The sequence below is a fragment of the Palaemon carinicauda genome, chromosome 43 (assembly GCF_036898095.1).
Source record: "Palaemon carinicauda isolate YSFRI2023 chromosome 43, ASM3689809v2, whole genome shotgun sequence".
Lineage (NCBI taxonomy): Eukaryota > Metazoa > Arthropoda > Malacostraca > Decapoda > Palaemonidae > Palaemon > Palaemon carinicauda.
The window spans coordinates 16,506,249-16,532,610 of NC_090767.1; the positions used below are offsets into that span (position 1 = coordinate 16,506,249).

Sequence of the window (26,362 nt, forward strand, 5' to 3'; positions counted from 1 at the left end):
ACGTGTGTTTGGTCTTGCTGCTTTCTCGGAAGTTTTCTAAACCTGGTTTAATAAAATGTGCTCGAGACGAAGACTCATGCCTTCGTTGGCGACTCATTACATTTAAGTAAATTATAAATATCTGAACATTAATGAAGATTCATTCATATTTTTCAGTTGTTTTTATTATTCTTCTGATGCTATGATATGAATAATGTAGAATTCAGGTTAACTATTGTGTAATTCAGTTGAATAAAAACTTCATTTCACTATTCAATAGTCAATTCACTATTCAATCGTTTGACTAAGCACATACTAAGTATTTTTTATTCAGGACGAACTAAACTGATACGTTTCATGAAAAGTAGTGAAATAATTAAAGAATTTCTTTGTAATCAAAATATTTATTTGTAAATACATGAAATAAATGTTTGATGATTGAAGTCACATTTCTAATACATTCTTAGTTTGGTGAATTAAATTTTAATTGGAATTTATTATTTATACAATTATTTTTTATATGAAAGGAATGTGCAACTTATGGCCAATTCTAATGCTTTTTTTAATATTCTAAATTCTTAAAACTGGACTTATTTTCTATGATATTGCATTACAGAAATTAGAAAATACAACAAAACTGAAATGACACCCCAAGTGTCTTATAGAGAGTACACCTTCCGATCACATGGTATAGGTACACGGATACTCATCTTGTGTAAACATACTTTCTACTGACAGTATTCCATCTGACCGTGATGTAGAATGGAATTATTTTGACTTTGTTTTTTAAAAGGAATATGAAATTGCTTAAGATGGTTTTTGGCCTTGAATGGGTAAAAAATATAAATTTAATATCTTGTCATGATTTTAATATCTTGTCATGATTTTATAAAGAAATTTTGCTTGAGTTTATTAAATGGAACTTTTGAAAATCAGTCGGTTAACCAAACTATAAATGTGACTTTATAATTTTCCCAACTAATTCTGGTTCAAGATTACCTCTTTAATTATGACACTTTAAATCACCTTTTAAGAATTACATCTAAGGACTTTATATAAAGGATAAAATATGGCAGTTTCATCTCAAGTTATAATAAACTTCTTACTAACTTTGAGAAAACCAATTTCACTTTAACCAAAAATGGACGACCTCTTAGTGGCAATTCTCCCATTAACCAAGGCAGTTGCCAGATACTCAATTTCCCATTCAGATAAAAGGCACACGACACAATAGTCTCGGTAGTTTCTCCATCATTGTCTGCCTACTGTACGGATTCTCTGACCTGCAGGGCACCAAGGGAAGGTCGCCAAGTGCCTGCAAAGCAGTTCCGTGAGGTCAGCCCCTATTTTGGGGGGGACACTAATGTATATGAAAAAATAAAATTTTAAAATTTTTTTTTTTATTTTTGTACTTTGATTGAATAAAAGTATATCTTGAACTTATGTATTTTATTAGTCCTTGTTTTAATTACATTCTTACATAGTAATATCATATTTCATACATCATGATGCATAATTAAGTAAAAGGCATAAAATATTAACCCAAAATATATCTTGAATGAATCATGGTGTAAGTTCATAAGAAATGTATTTTGTAATTCGAGTTTAAATGTTCCTGTATTGTTTTAAATATACCACATCATTTTGAGGAGTACTGTCGTCATTTAGGTCGATTGTTGGACACTCGTAAGTGAATTCAATTCTCCAAGTCGTTTGAGAAATGCACTAATGTATAATACAGTTGTATAGCTTTCAGAGGAACTGTATTAATGATATATCATACAATACATTTCCTTCTGTTTTTCTTTAATCTGTAACAATGTCGAAAACATTGTTATGGCTTAAAGAGAATAAGCAGGAGGAGATGTATAGGTTCATATCAGTAATACAGGACCTCTCACATCTATACAGCTGTTGTATTATACAGTAGTGTATTTATAAAACGCCTTAAGAGAAGTTAAACCACTTACTAGTGATCAAGACTCGACCAAAATGATGACAGTCCTCCTCAAAATGATATGGTATATTCATCACAATCCAGGAACATTTAAATGTTACAAAAATACATTTTTATGAACATAAAACCATTAATATCTAATACTTTAATAATGGAAAATCATATTAAATTATAATTTCAAATTACAGTTTGGTGAAATTAAAAATTAATGCAACATCATAATTTGAGAATATATAATTTGATTTCTTGCAACAATATAATAAATTAGTTACTCAAGACACAAGAAATTATTTCAATGAAAATTATGAATATTAAGATAAATGAGTGGTTGAAAACCAAAGATTTTAGATCAAAATGAAAAATTATTTAGAAAATACTATAATTTTTTCAATTTTATGAAAGTGACAAATTTAATATCTAAAAATTTGGTTAAAATGGACAACCTTTGTGGACTTGTCTGTCTCCTATTCCTTACTGGCTTAGTTGTCCAAGACTCAAGATATTATACAAAAATTGCTCATTTAAAATAACTTTGACTTTAAAAACATGAAATTCTTTTTAATCTTGATCTACATTGTTTTTAAAATCTCCAATTAAATATTCAATTCCTGTCTACATACATTATTCTCTCCAGTTAAATAAAATCAAATTTGTACAAATTATGATAAACAAAATTTAATATATAAAATATATGGTGAAACATTTAATAATAAACAGTTTGCACTTACTGATCTATAAGCAAATCAATCAAGGAAATAACTTTGTTCATATATTCTAATAAAAATTAATTTGCACAGGATGTGTATATTTACAGAAGGCTAAAATCACATCCAGAACTTTGCTCAGACAGTACAGTATATATAACATTTAAAAAGCTTCCCAGAGAGCTCATATCACTAGCAGTTCTTTCCTTCATCGACCTCTGCAACGTTCACGCTTCCAAATTGGTGAATTTAGAGGCTACAAAACCAATTGAAATTAAGTTTGACCACAATTTTCTATGATACATTTGTGATTACTTACGAAACAAGAGAATATTGGTCATGTATTTTACTAATTTATAGTTATTTAGAATATATTAATTCAAACTTAATACTCCCCAAGAGAGAATAGTTCACCAAACTTTCAACTGGGCTCCACAAGGCACTAGAAGAGTTGGAAGACCCAGGCCTACATGGCTGAGGACTATGAAGTGTGAAGTAGATTTAGAATATTTAGAATTCAAACTTTAGAATATATTATTATTATATGGACAAGAGTCCATCAAAAGAACGGCCGCTTCTTTCATCAAAGGATTTCCATAGATTTAGTAGATTTGAGAACAAAGCCCTCAGAAGGATATTGGGAGTTAAATGGCAGGACAGGATTAGAAATGAATCTTTGAGATATTACTCTCGAGCCATAACTGTGTAACATCCAAAGGATGTAACATTAATTCAATTGACATAAAAGCCGCATTTTTACAGAGCGCAGAGTTCAACAGAGAAGTGTTCATTAAACCTCCCAAAGAAGCAAAGTGTGAAGATGACACACTGTGGTTGAGGAGCTAAAGACGCACGTTTGTCAAAATGGTGTGATTGACAGGAACAAATTTGTCTCCACAAAATGAATTCAACATCAATACGTAATTAGAGTGACACAGTGTCTGTATGATACCCATTTCATACCACGGGTCAACATGGTAGCAGAGCGTGTGATGAACTCATTCAAGCGAGTGATCACGTAATAGTAATGAAACAATTTTGCCATTAATTGGCATCATCTCCCATCAGAGATGTTTTGTTTACATGCAATATTGTCAGGACTTATAATTCTGTGTGAACGACGCCAGATTTGATCAACGTGTCTTCGAAATTACGTGATCCGCCTAAATATTCAAGTGATGAAAGTTATGATATATGGCATCAGGAACTTGCAGCATGGGAAATAGTAAGCAATGTGGCGAAAATGGACAGAGCTATCGCAGTGGCGCTCTCGTTGCCTAAAGAGAGTGAGATTCGGTACAAAATCTTTCATGAAATAAAAATTGATGAATTAAATACGCAAGAAGGCATGAATAAATTGTAAGAGTATTTGGATAAAGTGGTGTAAAAAGGGTGAACTGTCAGGTGCTTACAAAGGCTGGAGAAAATTGATTAAGTTTGAGAAAAATAAAGATGATTCTATGGAAAAATATAAAAATGAATTTGATAAGAGTAAAAGTATTGAATAAATTCAAGACTGAGATCCCAAAGTGTATATTAGCTTTCATTTTACTAGACAATGCAGCATTGGATACACAACAAAAACAGATAGCGTTAACGGCAGTGTCGTTTGATAAGCTAGAAGAAATGTACGATATGAAAGTGGCTCTAATAAAGTTTTTTGGGAGCCAAGAATGTTTTTCAATGGAAAATAAAAATGAGACCTGGGTTTCCAAATCTGATACTGCAGTGGCGATAAAGGTGGAAGATGCAGAAACTGCTTTAGTAGCCGAGGAAGCGTATCTCTCGGGTCATGGAAGGATTAGATGGAATGACAATAGACGTAATCGCTACATTAGAGGTCGTAGTCGAGGTAGAAGTAATTGGAGGAACAGTGAACATCAGGATTTTGTTAGAAAGTGCTATGTATGTGGCTCAACTTTACATCTAGCAGCATCATGCCCTCATAATGTATATGTTAATCAAAATGAATGGAAGAGGATAAAAATGAGGGAAATAAAGGAGTTCACTGTGAGGAAATTTTTACAAGTAATACTTCTGGGAATACATTCATTGAATCATTTAACTATGGAGTGTTAGATTCAGCATGCAGCTCAACAGTATGCGGAATAGACTGGTGCCGCACATTTCTGGATTCATTGGACCATATAGAATTAAAAGAAGTAGAGGAAGAAGAAAGTAATACGAAATTCAAGTTTGGTGATGGAGAGATTTAGAAATCATTAAAAAGGGTCATTTTGCCTGTTACAAACTAATAATTCGTTTGAGACAAACTGAAAATTGGTCGTGCGATCAAGATAAAACTGAGAGGTAAAGATGAATGGAAAATTGCAGTTGTTCAGAGTCGGGCAGGAAAAGCCACGGGTCGATATTGTACTTGGAGGAATTTGATGTTTGATGATGGTACAAGAATGGCAATAGATTGGAACGATGAGGTAGAAGATTATTGCCATGTTGAGGAGGCCAATCAAAAGGACATAATGAATGAATCAACGAATGATCGAATTTCGATAGATGTCAAGCCAAAGAAAGAGAACAAAAAGAAACACAAACTCGAAAGATGCAAAAGAGAAAGAATTGGAACATTGGAAAAACTTCAATGTTTACGAAGAGGCGAAAGATGAAGGACTTTGATTCCTGTCAGTGAGAGATGGGTTTTGACAGAGAAGCAAACAGGAGATGGGTCAAAGCAAATAGAGAGATTCACCTACAGTTTCTAAAGAAATTCTGAGAACATTCATGGTAAATGTAACATCCAAAGGATGGAACATTATTTCAATTGACATAAAAGCCCCATTTCTACAGAGCACAGTGTTCAATAGAGAAGTGTTCATTAAATCTCCCAAAGAAGCAAAGTGGGAAGATGACACACTGTGGTTGAGGAGCTAAAGACGCATGTTTGTCATTAACAAATTTGTCTCCATAAAATAAATTTAAGAACATCAATTAATTCTAGGATATAAAAAAAAAATTGCAGTAATTATAGTGACTCTCTTGATACCACGGATCAACAATCTGGATGAGATCATGACGAGGGGTAGATGGAGCTGGTTTGGGCATGCTCTTCGCACTCCCCAAGAGAGATTAGTTCACCAAACTTTCAACTGGGCTCCAAAAGGCACTAGAAGAGTTGGAAGACCCAGACCTACATGGCAGAGGACTGTGAAGCGTAAAGTAGACGATGAATGGAGTAGTATGGATTTAAAAGCTCAAGACAGAGACGGCTGGCGAAATCTAACAGAGGCCCTTTGCGTTAATAAGCGTTGGAGGAGATGATGATGATGATGAAGAACTCAAACTTACAAACCACTTTAATGACCACACAGAGCAAGGAAATTGTAAACCAGAATGTCTTCAAAGAGGTTTTGAAGATAAGAAAATGATCACTGAAGAAAATCACTTCGAAAGAGGAACTGAAATGGGAAAACTAAAGACTGTAAAAAGTATATTGGAAAGTTTGCTGTTAAATAAAAGCAAAAAGATTAAAAGTTAGTTTTTTTTTTTAACAAATATTTTCAAAATTTCAAAATATGATTGACTACAGTATATTGAAAATTGTCAAATTATTTCACAAAGGATTTTAAAGTAATTTTCTATCAAAAGTGAATAGAAGTGTACCCGAGTGTACCCTCAAGCAAGAGAACTCTAACCCAAGACAGTGGAAGACCATGGTACAGAGGCTATCAGTTAGCAAATACAGTTGGCTAACACAACTCTGCTGTAGTGATAACTCTTGCAGAGTATAAATCTGTGGTTAAACTATAAGTAGGAGCTAATTATTATTTGCTAAGCTACAACCCTAATTGGAAAAGCAGGATGTTATAAGCCCAGGGGACCCAACAGGGAAAATAGCCCAGTAAGGAAGGGAAAGAAGGAAAAAGTAAAATAAATATCTCCTATATAAACTATAAAAACTCTTACAAAACAGGTGGAAGTGAAATTAGATAGAACAGTGTGCTTGAGTGTACCCTCGAGCAAGAGAACTCTAACCAAAGATAAAGAAAGGCCCCAGGCTATGGCACTATCCAAGACTAGAAAACAATGGTTTAATTTTGGAGTGTCCTTCTCCTAAAAGAGCTGCTTACCATAGCTAAAGAGTCTCTTCTGCCTTTACCACGACAAAAGTGGCCACTGAACAATTACAGTGCAGTAGTTAACCCCTTGAGAGAAGAAGAATTGTTTGGTAATCTTAGTAAATTTATTAGTAAATACTTAGATGAAAAATCTATGGCCATACTCATTAATCACCACATATTTTCAAGAATTGATTACTGCAACTCACTGTTCTATGGCTTACCAAATTGTCAGCTGAAGAAAATTCAGGGAGTACAAAACAGAGCCGTTAGATTAATAAAAGGACTACACAATAGGGAAAGAGTTACCCCTGCACTAATTAAATTACACTGGCTACCGGTAAAAGCGAGAATTGAATACAAGCTACTCTTACTAACGTTTAAGATACTGAACCAAAATGAACAAAAATATCTGAAAGAATGCCTGAATAAACTAGAACTAGAAACAAATGTTAACACAAGACACATGAGTGACAAACATAGGCTATCTGAACCAAGAACAAATAGTAAATTTGGTGAAAGGGCTTTTAGCTACTGTGCGCCTAGACATTATAATAAACTGCCAACTGAAATGAAGGACCTAAAGGGAGCAATTGAATTTAAGAAGAAACTAAAGACATTACTTTTCACAAGATCATATGATTTGGAAGATGCTACAATCAAAGAATTGTATAAGTTATAATGAAAATGTTTTGTTAGATGATTAATATGGACCCGCCCGAGAAGTAGTTCACTCGACTTCAGTGGAGGGTTGGAATTAAACCCAAAACAAGTAAACAAGTAAGTATGAGGACAGAGGAGATTATGTAAAGAATAGGCCAGACTATTTGGTGGAGTGCACCGTAATGAGAAAGAAGGATTCAATGTAATACTGTCTGGCTGGTCAAAGGACCCCATAACTCACTAGCGGTAGTATCTCAACGGGTGACTGGTGCCGTAGCCTAATCTAATATGAGATTTCACACTTGATTCTGAACAGAAATTGCATTAAACTTTACCATGGCTTACACTGAAACCATTTGGTATCCTTCCCACCACTTTTGTATAACATCCAAATGTGAATAAGGTATTAAAAAGATTATATAAATAAATGACATTGGATTAAAGCTTATGATAAAACCCAATACCTTTTGTGCCGACATTTTTTATATAATCTACCGAGTGACAAATAAAATTGTTTTGGCAGTGGTGAGGAGAGTCATGATTTTCCATTTGTTTTGCAACTCAACTTTTGATGGCTTTCTTAAGAATCTTGTAGTAGGCCGAGAGCTTCGTAAGACTCCTGGAGTCCATTGGGGTCTTTGTAAGACTCTTTGAGTTGACCGAGGGCTTCGAAAGACCACATCATCACATTTACTGACTTAGGCACTTGCAAAGCCTTCTTGAATTCTTGCTATAGATTCTCTCTATCGCACCAATTACTGAAGGAAGATTCTCTGCAATAAAAGAGAAAAGTTATCAAATGGTCTCAACCTTTAATTAAAGATAAATAAAATATTTAAAATATTCATCATTGGTCTGATAGGAGGAAGAACAGCTTGCTTTGTTAAGTAATAATTCAAATAAGTACGATAATACTTAAATAAGTAGTACAGGTCATTTTACTGTTTACTAAGAATAGGGCACTTAAATTTAGCTCCTCTTGCCCATACAAAACCAGAGAAATAATTTTGATTATTCCATACATTAATACATTCTTCTTGTCTCTCAAAATGGCCGACTAGAAAAATTCTTCAGATTCAAACATTTATATATTTTGTTTATTACAAATAAAATTACTCTGGTTAAAATGAAACTATGAAATAGAAGTTTTTAAATAAACCATCAGTGATATTCAACATATTAATGTACATTTATACAGTATAGCTTTTCTAAAGCACTAAAATCCTATGTCAGTTCTTTAATCATAAAAGGTATCTTAATATATTTTGAGTATTAAAACCTTATTTAATAAACTGCAAGAGTATTTTATACCAAATGATAGATGGATTTTATTAAATAACACATTTTTGAGACTCAAAACGGAAACAAATTCATATTCAAATTTCCCTGGAGATTTCCACCCGATACTTCTCTCTCTACAATGAAATTAGAATCAATATTTATGCGGCGAGAAGGATATATGAACCTGGGATTGTAATATAGAAAATGTTAAATTTATTTTAAATGTATATTATAATGAAGGAATCTATAATATATATGTACACTAAGTCAATAGTGTAAGAAAATCACCCTGACACAATGGACATTAGACAGTAGAAACCTACGATTCGGACGAATAAGGTGATCATCGTCATGTTTCCCTTAAGAAGAACTTATCATCTGGACAAGATTTACTAAATACGATGCCATAATATTTCCTAATCTAAAAAAATTGCAGATTCAATGTAAGACCTTTGAATAACTTGCAAAACATTCGTCACAGAGGGCCATTTCACTCTCTCCGTTAATCTTTTCAACGTGTCTGTTGGAAAAGCAGGATGCTTTAGCCCAGGGGATCCAACAGACAATAGCCCAATGAGGAAAGGAAACAAGGAAAAATTAAATATTCTAAGAACAGTAACATTAAAAATATCAAATTTGGAAATAATTTGTATTTTTCCTAACATACAGACCAGGAGCTATTAATCAAAGGGTATTACTTTCGGCGTAGCTGAAAGACTAACCATGATAATTTGAGTGAGGGATAACTACCCCATCCGCTAGTTAGCGAGTGGGGGTTGGGGTAGACTGGGGGTCTACCCCGCTCACGCACACCTGTCGGCTGATTAACTACTTTGCTTTATGGCAGGACTTCTCGGGGCACAGGGTGGCAGGCCAATCTGTATAAATAGCTCCAGCTTTGTATGTTAGGAAAAATAAAAATGATTTCCAAATTTGATATTTGTTCTGACACAGATACAAACCTTTGCTATTTATAATAGGGTGACTTACTCTTAGGAGGGAGGAAGTCCTCACCAACTGGCCTTGGTCATGACCCGGGGGCTTCTCTATTGATTGAAAGTAGAAGGGACCCTACCTTCGCTAAAATCAAGTGCCGATATGAGGTCATGCACTGATAGCGGCCTGCAGAAGCTTGTGTGAGAGTGGAACTAACAGTGTGGCTTGTCTTTAACATAAGAACTCGAGTACAACACCTATTGTTCTTATAGACTTACCCAATACCCTCCCTCTAAAAGGTATTGGGGATGTAACAAAGTATTCTTCTATACTTAGGAGGCACAAGGGAAATGGGTCTTACCTGCAGCAAAGCGAGGTCGTTTATGCTGAGGCTTGCGGAGCTGTTTTCCCCAGAGGGGAGAAGGTGAAAGGAAGAAAGGAGCCAGGCATTCTTACTCATTCACCCCAGACTAATCCGGGTAACCTCAGCCCTCAACCCTCTGCTACTTGTCCATCAAGGAGCCTGAGGTGTTTAGATCATTTGTTGTGCAACCACCACTGGACCAATGGAAAAGGTCTCCATGTTCTTGTGGGTTACGTCTTTGCAGGTAGTGGGTCGTGAAGGCCGACTGACGCTTCCACATGCCCACTTGAAAGTATCTACACCACAGTAGTTTCTTGAACGCCAGGGACGTAGTAACACCAGTCACGTTACGAGCTCTGGGTCTTAGGATGGAAGAGAGTCTAGATTAAGAGTAACCTCAATTGCCTTCCGATCCCAGAGGAGAAGGAAAACATTGAGGTCCTCCTCTTGACCTTCCCCATGCTGGTCAACAGTGCAGACACACGGGAGCGAGCTGGTATCATTCTTTTAAGGTAACCCTACAGACTCCTCACTGGGTAAAACCCCAGTTGATGGATTTCCGGTTACCGAACGAAGACTCTATATTCGAAATGGGCTGCACCTAGGGTACAGCACACTCGAATTTGAGTCTTGGCAATCCACTCAGGGACGCCGCTGAGGATTACTTCTCCCTGTCTCCTAGGGTAGGAAACATCAGAGGTTGGATCATACAACACACTAACTCTCTTGGTCAAAAGCCCAAGTAAATAAAAAGGGCGTCTTCCGTGAAAGGAAGCGATCTGCTGCTGGGCCTAAGGTTCATAGAGAGGGGCCTTCAGAGACTGAAGGACCCGAACCGCGTTCCCAGGAGGAGGTTGAGATCCGACGGGGGACAAGTTATCTCAAACTTGCATAAGCAAAGGCACCGATGGGAGAGAATCCTCTTCCAGACATCAGTCACAAAGGACCGAACACTTCGCCTGGAAGACCGACGCTGAAAAGTGTCCGAGGTGCCAAGACATCTTTTCCGTAACCTGTTGCAAAAGGCCTCTCTGAGAGGGGTGGTGTAGGATCGTCCCAGGCGAGAAGTCGAAGCAGAGATACAGCTCAGGAAAGCGTTAGCATGTGGCTGCTTGGAAGATCGTGCCGTGCAGGAAGATCCCTCGGAACTCCGTCAGGAGCTGTAGAAGGTCCGGGAACCATTCTGCGGGTTGCCATAGCGAAGCTATTGGAGCTCCGTCAGGGGCTGCAAAAGGTCTGGGAACCATTCTGCGTGATGCCATAGCGAAGCTATTGGAGTCATTGATAAGATCCTGCTTATCCTGACTTGACTGAGGACTTTTTCACCAGACCGAATGGGGGGGGGGAAACAAGGTACACCTCTAGGCTGCCCCATTGATCTTGGAATACATCTTGTTTGAGGTCCTGGGGAATGGTCGAGTGGGAGCCTGAAGATCAGGGCCGCTGCGAGCATAACCCCAGTCGGGGACCCCACAAAGTTAAGACTTTGTTGGATACAAGATGATTCGAAGACACTAGGAGCCCACTATCTCAGTGGTTTTGCAAGCACATTCCTATACCAGGAATGACGCGAGCAGATGGGGGAAACAAGTTGTCCTCTGTCCATCTGAGGCTTCGTACTGCTAGATGGTTCTCTAAGAGAGGTGAATGCTGGTACCTTTCTGAATCAGGCCAACAGACGAGGATGGAATGGTATGGCATATGACCCCGGCCGCCCTCTCTCTTTTGATGCATTACAGAGAGCATCAGGTTCAGAGGGAAGACGAGAAGCCAGGCCTCTTTGCAGAAGCTCTTGTCTGCCACCCATCAACCGCGGATTGTCCAGCGGTGAGTGCATAGCAATAAACACACCTTGAGGTGATGTTGAGACGTGTAACTAATTGCACGTTCTTGCAACGAAGGGGAACAGCCTATTCTTCCTCCAACTGCCATTAATCCAGTGTGGTTGGCCGAATAAGACCAATACCAAACGGTAAACCAGTTAATCAGTACAGCTTATGTTATGATAGCGAATCTCCATAGGGATCGCTTTCCGGACAAGAGACTGTAGGGTAATCACCAAACACATCCAACCAAACCCTAGAGGAGATTGAGACATATCTTCAATCTATTGTTGGGTGGGTAAAGAGCATAAGTCTACTACGGAGTAGTAACACCCAACTGTGCGCATGACAAGCAGCATACATGCGTAGTTTGACTTAAAAGTCGTGTCCGGAACTCAGTTGGAGTTGGAAACATTTGTAACGGAGGTTTCCCGTTCTAAGGACAAAGAAAACGTTCGTACTTCTCCGTCTCTGATTGGTAAACTAGCATTTATATTAGATGTTCCCTACTAGGGAACAGATATGCTTATGAGAAGTTTCCAGCTATAGCCATCGTAGGAGACTAAGACTTCCGATCGGGGGGAAAGGAAAAAATGCCTATAAGAAGGCAGAACGTAAATGCCGTGTGTCTGGTTACAGGAAAGTAGCCAAGTAATGTACTGAATAACCTGGTTTCAGCACGGGATATAAATATACAACTTAATAGAACGGAGTTCTAACTGGAAGATGTATATAGCTCTTATTGGCAGAAAGATCGTTTGCACGCATATAGTCCATTTGCGCTAGCGCATGCGTATTCTCTGCCTCCAGGAAACGCTTGCAACGAATCTGGTTGCGGGAATACTGTACATGCGATGAATTGGGAATACTGTACATGCGATGAATCGCAACATTATTGCAAGAAAGAATTTTGATCGTAGACTAATATTTTCTTGAATGAGAGCGAATATGTTCTCAAACAAAATATACAGTTACAGAGGCGATCATTTCCCCCTTTGGTTTACCCCTCCTCTGTATGTGAGGGGCTAGCCAGGGTTCATTACACAGAAACGGATGTCTGTTTACCCGTGGGCGGGGTTTGAAACATTCGTAACATAATGAAAAGATGCCCACGCTGTTGCTATCGTTCTTTAACGTGAGCTAACAATGCTCCTTCGGGACAAATTGTTCGAAACAATAACCCTGTAAGGATAGAATACAAAAAAGTCTCAGAAGACTATTGTGTAAAAAGGCAGGTCGTTATACCCAGGGTACAATGACGGCGGAGGCTGCCTTCATCAAACGGTAGAACCGAATTTAAGACAATAACCTCGCGGTTTTGTATTGGCTAGAGTGCATGCTCAGGGAAGGCTTACGGCCTTCATGAAGTTTTAACACCCATTGAAGTTTTGTAAAAAAAAAAACTTCTCAGGAACGAGTCTCCCGAAAAAGGGGGTTTGCTTCAAGAAAGCCAGACAAAGTTGCCATCGAACGCTTTCTCAATAGTGAGAAAACTACCGTCTAAAACAGGCAAGGCCTGCCAGGGGAAATGAACTGCAATGTAAAGAATTTTTCATTCCCCGCTCATTTCCATCTGCTAACCAAACCACTCGAAGTGGGAAGGTGGAGGAAAGATGACGGTGGTTCGTTCGAAACGAAAGGATCGGTGCTGGCGAAACCAGACTAGCCGATATAAATAATCAGCTGGGAGTGTAGAGTGACGTAACAAGTCACACCTTTGGAAGACCCCTCCTGTAGAGGGGGGGTGAGTCGACCATAGAGTTTTCAGAAAACTCTGAATCGTGGAAACAGAGAGATTCGGATGAGAACCTAGGGGTTCAGAATCTATTTGTGAATTCCTTTCTCATGACCTTAAGGAATGTTGTGCCGAGAACCTGCAGGAATTCTGCCGCTGATTCATAAGAGTAAAGCTCTTGATGACGATGGGCGTGCGCGAACAATTCACGGGATGACAGTTCGAAAACTCTGTCATGAGAGTAAACCTCTTGTGCACACGTGAACACTTCGCGCTACGAGAATCCGAAAACTCTGTCATATAAGTATGGCTATGGTCACGAGAACCCAAAGGTTCAGCATGAACGGCGTTGTGAGACCCCGAAGGGTCATAAGAGTTGTTCGTGCACTTCAACCGATTGCGTGCGCGCCAAGATGGTCGTGCGTGCAAGCCAATGTGGTCATGCGCTCCAATCCGATCGTGTGCACGCGCCATTATGGTTGTGTGCTCCTATCCGATCGTGCGCGCTAAAATGGTCGTGCGCTCTTGCGTCGGAAGGGAGCTCGTGCGCGCACTTTTTTCGCGCAACTGGCGCATAAGGTTGCCTGCGCGCAGTGTGTTGTTCGCGCGCATAGCGCGCCACAGGATGTTCGAGAGCATGGTGAGCAACAGGATGTTCGCGCATATGGCGCGCATTTGGCCCTGCGCGCGAGAACTCTCAGGTTGGTGAGAGAACTCACTGTTACGCTCACCTGAAGGTTCACGATAGCTTGTGTTGTGTGAGCGCGAACGATCAACACAACGAGAGTTTAGAAACTCTCGTCATAAAAAGAATGACTCAGGTCACGAGAACCCGAAAGATCAGCGTGAACTGTGTTGCGCAAACCCGAAGGGTCAGCGCAATGAGAAACCGAAGTTTCCCTGTCACTAAACACCGAAGTGTCGGAGTGACTAAAGTTACGAGAGCCCAAGGGTTCTGCGTAACTAATGTTACAAGAACCAAAAGGGTCAGCGTAACGAGAAACCGAAGTTTCCTTGTCACAAAACACCGAAGTGTCGGAGTGACTAAAGTTACGAGAGCCCTAGGGTTCCACGTAACTGATGTTACGAGACCCCAAAGGGTCAGCGTAACAAGAAATCGCAGTTTCCCTGTCACAACACACCGGAGTGTCAGAGTGACTAAAGTTACGAGAGCCCAACGGTTCTACATAACTATGTTACGAGACCCCAAAGGATCAGCGTAACGAGGAATCGAGGTTCCTCTGTCACGAGACCCCGAAAGGTCGGCGTGATTGATGGCACACGTTCCCAAAGGCTCAATGTAACCATCGTTACGAGAGCCCGAAGGTTCAGCGTAACTGAAACCCGAAGGTTTCGAGCAGTCCCGAAGGACTCCTACTGTCATGAGAACCAGCAGGATCAACACGACGCAAGCTCGAAGGCTCCAACGACCACGCCAGCCCAAAAGGGTGATCAAACGAGACCCCAAAGGATCAAAGAGAACCAGCACGTCCAAGATAACACCTCCGCATAAGAGGTTTGTTGTCCCGAAGGAGAAAGTCGCTTAGAGAAGGCTCTCGCTTCGCCCCTGAAGGAGAACCATTAGCATAGGGATAACCTGCTTCGGAGAAAGCTCTGCCACTGCCCCTGGTGGATCAGCAAGCTCCTACAAGTTATTTCTCCCAAACGAGAGGGGAAGTTCTCCCGAAGGAGATCGCCTAAGACAAGCTTTCTCCCAGCTCTATGGGAAAAAAGCATAGGCGTAAAAAATCTCTTGCGAACGAGAGAAATCCTCCCCCAAGAGGACATAGCCCAAGTAAAGCTTTATCCCAGCTCTATGGGGAAAAAAGCATAGGTGTAAACAAAAATCACTTTCTCTCTCTCTCACTCGAGAGAGAGAGAAGTTCCCCTCGAAGGAGGAACATCAAGTTGAAGGTTGACAGCGAATGCTACCTCGTAATGAGGGCAGTTCACGAGCTACCACATGTGTACTACGTCACTGTTACCTGTGAAAAAAGGAAGTTGTTATCAATTACAATTCATGCTTCGTTGCACAAAATACACTATTCGGGGAATAAGTCACCTTCCTTTCAAGATAATTCCTCGAAAGGGAGCTGAGCTGTTATAAACTTTAATTCTGTAACGAACAAACACACGGCAGTGTTGAGAACCTGCCGAAAGACAACCACCTTACGGCGGAGGCAGTTGGATACGATTTCAACAGCACTAAAGTTACCCGTATCTAACAACGTATATTTCCATTTATACATATATATACACTCAGGGAAAAAATAAAAAAAAAATAATCAAGGCCAGTCTTTGCAGGAGAAGGACAGCATGTCGGTCCTCTATCAACCCAAACAGTAAAGTGGTTACTCAGCCGAGAGGTGTGCGTGAGCGGGGTAGCCAGTCTACCCCACCCCGGATGGGGTAGTTATCCCAAACTAAAATTATCATGGCTCGTCTTTCAGTTGCGCCGAAAGTAATACCCTATTATAAAAAGCGAAGGTTTGTATCTGTGTCGGAACAATTAATATTTCCTATATAAACTATTAAAAACTTAACATTAGAGGAGGAGCAATGAGAAAGAATAGTGTGCCCGAGAGTACTCTTAAGAAAGAGAACTGTGACATAATATAAAAGTATTTTATTAATTGTAATTAAGAGGTTGTTAATTAAAACATGTTGCATTTTTTAAGTATGAAAATATTTTGATTGAGAAATGAACTTTAAGATCAATCGACCAAATGAAATAAATTCCTCGGGACCTTTGCTGGTAATTTTATACAATAACAGGACAAGAAACAAGACTGGCGTTACGTTATAACCAGCAAGACGAGTTTGTAACGAAAGAGATAATTTATCTTTATCTATCTTCTTTAATAACAGTTACTACTTCTCAAAAAGACATTAACATGTTTCTTAACCCCTTACAAACTGTTTCTCGGGATCTACTGCGTTTGTAAGTTAGGCGACCTTTGTACTGTATATAAATGAGAAAATATAAAATATTCTATATCTTAAGACTGACAAATTGTCAAAGATTATCAAATAATATAAAGGATCCAGCGAGATTATTTTGATACCTATTAACCGAGAGACAAACCTTTATATAGCTGTAAAAACTGTTTGGACAGAAAGTGCGCTATCCCGCTGGGGGAGCCGAAGGGTGAGGCTCGGATTGAGAAATAGACCCTACTCCCAAAGGAGACTTATTACAGGTCGCCTACATTGGCTCAGTCCTCGACACATCCTGCATCGTAGGTCACCTGCAAATTGAAAATCAAATATAATCAATTGCAATTTTGATTTATTACAGGAACCGATACAATTTGATTAACTAGTATAAAATAAACCTTATTGGTGTCACCTAAACCTGGATTTGAATATATATATATATATATATATATATATATATATATATATATATATATATATATATATATATATATATAACGAATCCGGAAAATCACTAATATTAACCATAAGTGAATCGGCAAATACATTTTATACACAAAATAAATTTACTTCAGTTTACATAACAGTTTTGCCAACTTACAAAATTAAATTATACGTACATATATTAAAACAACATATAAGAAAATTTATATAACTTTTAGAGTTGCTTTTTAAACAAGAGGAGCACTCAGTAAAGTGCAGACCTCCGCCACCGCACCTTATTTCTCGACCTTGACCTTTGACCTTAACACGTATTAATTGGCATTAATTTCAATACACTCAAATATGAACCAAGTTTGAAGTCTCTCTGACAAAGATGTCCAAACTTGTGAAAGATTACGTGAATTGGAAATTTTGCTCGACTGTGACCTTGACCTTGACCTTTCAAAATATGTTATTTTCATTAGTAAAATAAATTTTTGAATATACTTACCCGATAATCATGTAGCTGTCAACTCCGTTGCCCGACAGAATTCTACGGGAGGGATACGCCAGCTATCACTATACTAGAAGGGGGTGTACTCACAAGCGCCACCTGTGGCCAGGTACTACAGTACTTGTTGTTGACGCCACCTCACTTTTTCCTCGGTCCACTGGTTCTCTATGGGGAGGAAGGGTGGGTCAATTAAATCATGATTATCGGGTAAGTATATTCAAAAATTTATTTTACTAATGAAAATAACATTTTTCAATATTAAACTTACCCGATGATCATGTAGCTGATTCACACCCAGGGGGGTGGGTGAAAAACCAGTGTACAAGACTAAAGGATAGCTAAGTATCCCGTATTTCATATAATCAGTTATCCACAATAACAATGAAATAATAAGTACCTGGTAAGGAAGTCGACTTGAACCGTTACTCTGCCTTTAATAAGATCGTCTTCCTTACTGAGCGCAGCGTTCCTCTTGGAAGGCTGAATCAACTCAAAGGTGCTAAAGTATACAGGGCTGCAACCCATACTAAAGGACCTCATCACAACCTTTAACCTCGGCGCTTCTCAAGAAAGAATTGACCACCCGCCAAATCAACAAGGATGTGGAAGGCTTCTTAGCCGACCGTACAACCCATAAAAAGTATTCAAGAGAAAGGTTAAAAGGTTATGGGATTATGGGAATGTAGTGGCTGAGCCCTCGCCTACTACTGCATTCGTTGCTACGAATGGTCCCAGGGTGTAGCAGTACTCGTAAAGAGACTGGACATCTTTGAGATAGAATGATGCGAACACTGACTTGCTTCTCCAATAGGTTGCATCCATAACACTCTGCAGAGAATGGCTCTGTTTGAGGGCCACTGAAGTAGCCACAGCTCCCACTTCATGTGTCCTTACCTTCAGCAAAGCAAGGTCTTCTTCCTTCAGATGAGAATGTGTTTCTCTAATCAGAAGCCTGAATAGTAAGAAACTGAGTTCTTAGAACTTGGAAAAGAAGGTTTCTTGATAGCACACTATAAGGCTTCTGATTGTCCTTGTAAAGGTTAAGACCTTTTTAGATAGTACCTAAGAGCTCTAACTGGGCAAAGTACTCTCTCCAGTTCATTCCCCACCAAGTTGGACAGGCTTGGGATCTCGAACGACTTAGGCCAAGGACGTGAAGGAAGCTTGTTTAGCAAAAACCGAGCTGCAAGGAACATGTAGCCGTTTCAGATGTGAAAACAATGATCCTGCTGAAGGCGTGGATCTCACTTACTCTTTTAGCTGTTGTCAAGCACACGAGGAAAAGAGTTTTTAATGTGAGGTCCTAAAAAGAGGCTGATTGGAGAGGTTCAAATCTTGATGACATAAGGAACCTTAGGACAACGTCTAGATTCCAGCCTGGAGTGGACAACCGACGTTCCTTTGAGGTCTCAAAAGACCTAGGGAGGTCCTGTAGATCTTTGTTGGTGGAAAGATCCAAGCCTCTGTGGCGGAAAACCGCTGCCAACATACTTCTGTAACCCTTGATCGTAGGAGCTGAAAGGGATCTTACTTTCCTTAGATATAACAGGAAGTCAGCAATCTGGGTTACAGTGGTACTGGTTGAGGAAACTGCATTGGTCTTGTACCAGCTACGGAAGACTTCCCCTTGAGACTGAAAGATTCTGAGAGTGGATGTTCTCCTTGCTTTGGCAATCGTTCTGGCTGCCTCCTTCGAAAAGCCCCTAGCTCTTGAGAGTCTTTCGAAAGTCTGAAGGCAGTCAGACGAAGAGCGTGGAGGTTCGGGTGTACCTTCTTTACGTGAGGTAGACGTAGAAGGTTCACTCCTAGAGGAAGAGTCCTGGGAATGTCGACCAGCCATTGCAGTACCTCTAAGACCCATTCTCTCGCGGGCCTGAGCGGAGCCAACCAACGTCAGCCGTGTCCCTTTGCGAGAGGAGAACTTCTGAAGTACCCTGTTGACAATCTTGAACTGCGGGAATGCATACAGGTCGAGATGGAACCAATCCAGCAGAAAAGCATCCACGTGAACTGCTGCTGAGTCTGGAATCGGAGAACAATACAATAGGAGTCTCTAGGTTATCGAGGTAGCGAACAGATCTATGGTTGGCTGACCCCACAGGGCCCAAAGTCTGCTGCAAACATTCTTGTGAAGGGTCCACTCTGTGGGGATGACCTGACCCTTCCGGCTGAGGTGATCTGCCATGACATTCATACCGCCCTGAATGAACCTCGTTACCAGCGTGAGCTTTCGATCTTTAGACCAGATGAGGAGGTCCCTTGCGATCTAGAACAACTTCACGAAAGAGTCCCTCCCTGCTTGAAGGTGTAAGCCAGGGCTGTGGTGTTGTCAGAGTCCACCTCCACCACTTTGTGAAGCTGGAGGGACTTGAAGTTTATCAAGGCCAGAAGAACCGCCAACAACTGCAATTGATGTGAAGTGTCCTTTGCTCCTGATTCCATGTTCTCGATCATTCCTGTCCGTCCAAAGTCGCACCCCAGCCCGTGTCTGATGTGTCCGAGAGGAGACGGCGGTCGGGTTTCTGAACAGCCAAAGGTAGACTTCCTTGAGAAGAAAGCTGTTCTTACACCACGCGAGAGAAGACCTCCTCTCTTCGGAAACAGGAACTGAGACCGTCTCTAGCGTCATGTCCTTTATCCAGTGAGCAGCTAGATGATACTGAAGGGGGGGAGGTGGATTCTCCCTAACACGATGAACAGGGCCAGCGATGAAAGTGTCCCTGTTAGACTCATCCACTACCTGACTGAGCATCGGTTCCTTCTCAGCATGCTCTGGATGCATTCTAGGGCTTGGAAGATCCTTGGGGCCGACGGAAAAGCCCGAAAAGCTCGACTCTGAAGATCCATACCCAGGGAGACAATGGTCTGGGATGGGATGAGCTGAGACTCCTCAAAATTGACCAGGAGGCCCAGTTCCTTGGTCAGATCCATAGTCCATCTGAGAATCTCCAGACAGCGATGACTTGTGGGAGCTCTTAAAAGCCAGTCGTCTGACGGAGCCGGACACAAGATCATGGTACTGCTGCACAGTCTGTGAACTGTCAACCATGGGGAAGCGAGGAAGTACATTGACAACCCGAAGCTGTCTAGACTGTCTGGGTCGTACAGACAACTCCTTATGGGGTTGCTGAGGTTGCCGCACTGCGTCACAACAAGTCACTTCTGCTGGTTGTTGAACGTCTTCCCAGTGACACACTGACTCCGTAAACAAAAAATCCTTTAACAAGGACTAAGCTTGGACTGCATGTCTTGCAACACAGCTCAAGGTCTATGGGAGCAGGTGTGGAAACAGACGGGGTTAGTGACTGAAGTGGAACCATTACCTTCCCTGGAAGCATGTTATGCTTAAATAAAAGTCCAAAGGAGGCTACGCAGCTAAAGGCTCCTCTCCAAATGACAGAGTCCTCAAGGGAATATCAGAAGGAGGGAGAAAAGCACTTTCTCATCTACAGGGACCATATCCGAGAAAAGTTAAGTTCTCTCAGTGAGGGTTTCAATGGTGCAAAAGCAGCAGACTAGAAGGCAACATTATGAAACTGCTTGACAGTCTAGTGAGTTGGCAACAACCAAAGATGTATGACTGAGAAGCATGCGGTAAGGTATGCAGAGCATGTTGTATGCAGAGCATGCTGTATGCAGAGCATGCTGCATGTAGAGCATGTTGTATGCAGAGCATGCTGTATGCAGAGCATGTTGTAAGCAGAGCATGCTGAATGCAGAGCATGCTGTATGCAGAGCATGTTGTATGCAGAGCATGCTGTATGTAGAGCATGTTGTATGCAGAGCATGCTGAATGCAGAGCATGCTGTAAGCAGAGCATGTTGTATGCAGAGCATGCTGTATGCAGAGCATGCTGTATGCAGAGCATGCTGTATGTAGAGCATGCTGTAAGGTAAGCAGAGCGAGTTGCATGGCGTTAAACATTTCTCAGAAATTCCATGACCAGTGCTAGAGTGCTTCATGCATGCTTGCATGGGGTTTTAATATCAACATAATATTTACCTTACATTCATAACTCATGATTCATTTTTGTTTTGAAGATATTTTTGCCATATTCTGCGATATTGTTAAAAATATATTGCAAGGAATACATATATATTTTTATATAAGTAAGACAAATAACCTCCATGATCATAATGTTTGTGTAGGCATACTGCAAGTTATGAAAGTAATGAGGTGTTATTATTGTCATTTGTTATTTCTCAAGTTGAGGAGAAAGTAGCAGATGCATGCGTTGAGGTGGCTGACTCATAGCATGAGGTAGCTGCCTCAACAGTTGCGCTTGCTGTAAGGTTGATGGATGCGCAGTAGCGAGTTCCTGAGGAACGAGTTGAGGTTCCTGCGGTGTGAGCTGTGAGCGATGAGGTAGTGGCTGCGCAGAACGCAGTAATTGTCTCGCGAGTTGAGGCTCCTGAGGCGCAAGGCTAAGGTGTTGATGCGCTTGCCTTGAGAAGGGTTGAGCTCGCTGCAGCGAGGGCTGAGGAGACTGACTCATAGGTGGGAGAGGTTGTTGTACCTCAAGAGAGTGTTGCCTCACTGGTGGAACTGCAAGTGGAAGCGGAGGAAGTAGGGTATAAGCTTCCTGTTCCCATTGCTGAGGTTGTCTTAAGGAAGGCGGAGGGGGCTGCACACCGCTGGAAACAGTAAACTCAGAACGTGGTAAGGTATTCTGAGGAGCCTCAACATCGTACGCCTGGCAGGCAGTACTGCGGTCAGGCGGAGCGATCGCAGGAGGAGGTGTAACCTTCTCAGCCTGACACTCACTCATCAAGACCGCAAGTTGTGAATGCATGGACTGCAGTAGAGACAACTTGGGGTCGGCAGACACTAAGGTCTGCTGAGGCGAAGCCTTAACAGAAGAGATCTGTTGCGGCAGCACCTTACTCCTTTTAGGAGGTGTGCAGTCACCTGATGACTGAGGAGAGTCAGAGCTAACCCAATGACTGCATCCGGGTTGTTGAACTCTAACTTCGTACGTCTGGCATAGGTCTGGACTTTACGTTTAAGAGGTCTTGAGACCTGAGACCAGCGTTTTCTCCCCGAAATTTCTTCTGCAGACGAGCAAATTAAGGGCTCAATCGTCTGCGGGTGGGAGTGACGGTCTCTGAAAGACACGCCCGCAACCACCGAGGATACTTCTGTGCGCCGATCAAGGCCTGCCGAACCCTTTTGCCCTTCGACATTGCTTCTCCCCTGGGCTTGGGAGCTTGCAAGAGGTCCCGGACTGGGAGGACGACTGGCACGCACAGAAGTACCCTCACGCACAACACTGACACACTTTGCGCTAATCACTTATCACTTTTGATTTTCTGTTTGCACTTATTTCACTGAACTCGAAACTTTAAGTAGTTTGTACCTGAAACACGCAATTCTATCCTTTCTCAAAAGTTAGTAATTGCGAAAACAGAATTACAATGTAACAGAAAAATCTAATGAAAGATAAATAATTCAGTGGCTGGAAAGAGACTAAACACTAGATCAAATAAACTACGTTTAAAATCTCTCACCGCATAAAGCTTGAGAACAAGAAAAACTCTAGAAACGTTTACCTTCTTCCCCTAAAGAGACTAGGGAGAAGAGCAAAAACGATAACAACGTTACTCGCTTGAACGAAACGTTTATCCTCCTCTTTCTCCCTCCGTCTCTATCTCTCTCTCTCTCTCTATCTCTCTCTCTCTCTCTCTCTCTCTCTCTCTCTCTCTCTCTCTCTCTCTCTCTCTCTCTCTCTTGACTTAGAACCTGAGAGAAGAGCCCAATCATATATATATCGTTAAAACATATTATTGTTAAAGGAAAAAACTGAAATATTTCCCAATTTATTAGAATTAAAACCATTAAGTTAAGAAAGAATGAACAAAACGCTAGACACGGTTACTCTTACTGCAACGTGACACCGTGAAAATTCTCTCTCTATCGTGACGATAGAGCGCAAGTTGAACGTTCTGAACGTCAACAACTGCAGAGACAAAACAAAACGTTAGTTCAACTTTGAAAACAGTACGAGACTATCAAAGAAATTCTTTCAAAAACATTAAAATAGCAAAATATGTTAACAGGTAAAACCGAAATGACGGGCTCAATGTTAATTAACTTCGGTACCAAGAAAAGACCGCCTACTATTAGGAAAGGTCGAAAATAAACAAATATAAAAATTAATTTTAATAAGTTTATAATAAAATGAAGTTAATCGAAGAGGCCTATAAAAGGCGGAGAGATATAAAATACCTATAAAAGGCGGAGAGATATAAAATAAATCTATAACTTTTGTTAAGCAAAATTAAGAAAGAGTCTATACTCTCTTAGACACCAACACTTCCGTCTAAGGGAAGGGTCGGCCATTTAAAGGTGAAAGAGAGTTCATACTCTCTTCGTCACCATAATTAAATTAATTCCAAAAGCTAACTAAGCTAATATAGAAGTTTCTAGTATAGCGAATAGCTGCAAATTTTAGAGAAATACTTCACCAAACCGTGAACAATACTCCAAAATCATAAGCGTATCCAAGAACGTCTTGCCGGAAGCACGACAGAGGAAAAAGTGAGGTGGCGTCAACAACAAGTACTGTAGTACCTGGCCACAGGTGGCGCTTGTGAGTACACCCCCTTCTAGTATAGTGATAGCTGGCGTATCCCTCCCGTAGAATTCTGTCGGGCAACGGAGTTGACAGCTACATGATTATCGGGTAAGTTTAATATTGAAAATTAATAATTTCCAGCTAATTACATAACAGTTAATCCCTGCCAGTTTCATTACTCTATGATTAAAATTGTGGACAGAAAGCTGTTCACAAACAAACAAACATAACCTCCTTCCAAGATTGGTGGCGGAGGTAAATATAAAAATGACTTATTGGAAAAATTTATTAAACTTTAAACATTGCTTTTTAAAATTACAAAGCCTAATTGTCTAACGACTATTGAGTCTTAGCTTACAATACACCAACTCATTAAAATATTGCATTAAAACTCGCACAACAGTATTAATGAATAAAAATCCCTTCTGGCCTGGTTTTATAGACTCCTGGATGCAGATAACTATTAACAAATAATTAATACTTACTAATATACTTTTCCCCATTTTAAAAAATGCTATTTTAACAGATTATAATACATTGGATCTAAATCCTTATAAAAAAAAACATTTCGCATTTGCGAATGTTCAATTCGCCTAACTCTAAAACTAAAAAAACTGTTAGATTACAATCAAAGTTCTTATATACATAAAAAAACACTTTGGTATATTTCTATGTCTTTTTACCCGTCTGGTTTCATTTAATAAAATGGAATATACTTTTAAACTTGAAATGTAGAATGATTTATATCACAAGTAATTTGTATTTTCCCTAAATTTACAAAGTAACGTTCTTTAGTAAGAATATGTCTAAAGATTGACTTAAATACAGCTGTCAATATACGAGATGTCGTTAGTTACTGGCCCATATTAAGCTTGAGATTCAAGCTTTAATCTTAAGCTTAAGGCTTTCATCTAAGGCTTGCAGTTGAAGAGGGAAATGGACCTTAAAACTCAGGTTTGAATAATTATGATAATGACAAATTACTTTTAAAATTTGAGATTTATTCCTACGCTAATATCAAACCCCGTTCTTTAATCGGAGACTTATCAACCTTAGGTAGGAGAAATTTCCTACGACCATACTGGATGGTTTAAAATCAAGGGATGCGAATAGTCTCGGACATGATAAACGAGATGGAGTACTTTTGGCGTTCTTATACCCCATACTGAAAATCCTACGCTACTCCTCCCATGAAGCCATACAAACATATTGTCAAGTCTCGAGACTCTTTGACAGATTTGCCATCCTGTTTCTGTTTCCTTCTACCTCCTCTATGGAAGGAGTGCTGTGAAGAAACTGGTAATGGAATCAGGCGAATGAGTTCCCTGGTGATTCAAATGTGACGAATGCCAGAGGCAAGAGTGTACGCTCTAATCCATGTTCCAGATCTTGCGGTTCTCCACCGACAGGTTTCGCGTCTCAGTAAGCGATTGTAATGTGGTTCCCCATCATGGTAACCTTCTATAAGGTTCCTGATAGCAGTAACTAACTTGGGTAACTGTGTAACTTTTGCAATAGTAGCGGATTGCCTTGCAATAGCAGCGGATAGCCTTGCAATAGCAGCGGATAGCCTTGCAATAGCAGCGGATAGCCGATGCAAAGAGAAAACGCTGATCACGAAAAGCAAGGGAAACTTGTCTTGTAAGGAGCAAACACAATCAGAATCTTGCCCTAAAGATGAAACACAAAACTGAAGGGCACACGGATGCCTTGCGCTAGTGCCGCTAACATCTCGTAACCTGTACACACAATGAGAATGGTCCCAGTTTGTTTTCTCTCTCCCAAAAGTTGGAGTCATTGTGCAAGAGAGGAAGAGAATGAAACAGTCCTTATCCCTACTGGTAGTGTGCTAACTCCCCTTTTGTGAGATAGAACACAGGGAGTAAGTATGTAAGTAGGTGTATCTCATACCAACATGTACAATATAGTATTTTCAAGGAAAATATGTTCTCGGTGCGTGTTCTCTCACCTTGAGAAGCCACACGGAGTGCAAATAGATGGGCGTTCACATGCTAAGCGGAGAGCAATAGTCAAAATCAGCACCACGTGCACCCGGTGAATAGCGAATGCGAAAGGAAGAGTGCACAACAAGGAGAATACTATATTCAAAGTTTGAAGAACGCACACTAAACGTATAGTGCACGCATCCAGGTGAGTATACACTCACAAGAGAATGGTTGGGAACAGGTGATTACCCAAAGTGCGAGCAGGCTTAAGTGATGCGTAGTTTTACGACCTATGACGACGAAATTTTTCTCAGCAGATAGAATTACGAGAACTCTGAGAGATACTCCAATCCGCCCAAGAATCTTTGCCACCTGCTATCCCTACCTCGAATCTCTAACACATCTATTTCTCAAGGACACAACAGTGGGGCATTAGGTCAAAAAATGCCTCTA

General features: G+C 40.3%; 1 long non-coding RNA gene across 1 annotated transcript in view; it reads right to left on the reverse strand.

Annotated features, from left to right (window-relative positions):
• Nucleotides 1-1,595: 1,595 nt before the first annotated feature.
• LOC137633938 (uncharacterized) overlaps nucleotides 1,596-26,362 on the reverse strand; it is a 203,624-nt gene continuing 178,857 nt past the window's right edge. Inside the window, exons 2-3 of the long non-coding RNA XR_011042365.1 lie at nucleotides 16,601-16,763; nucleotides 1,596-8,149 (exon numbers count right to left, since the gene is read on the reverse strand). This is a non-coding gene — a long non-coding RNA (uncharacterized lncRNA). The remainder of the gene's footprint in view (nucleotides 8,150-16,600; nucleotides 16,764-26,362) is intronic.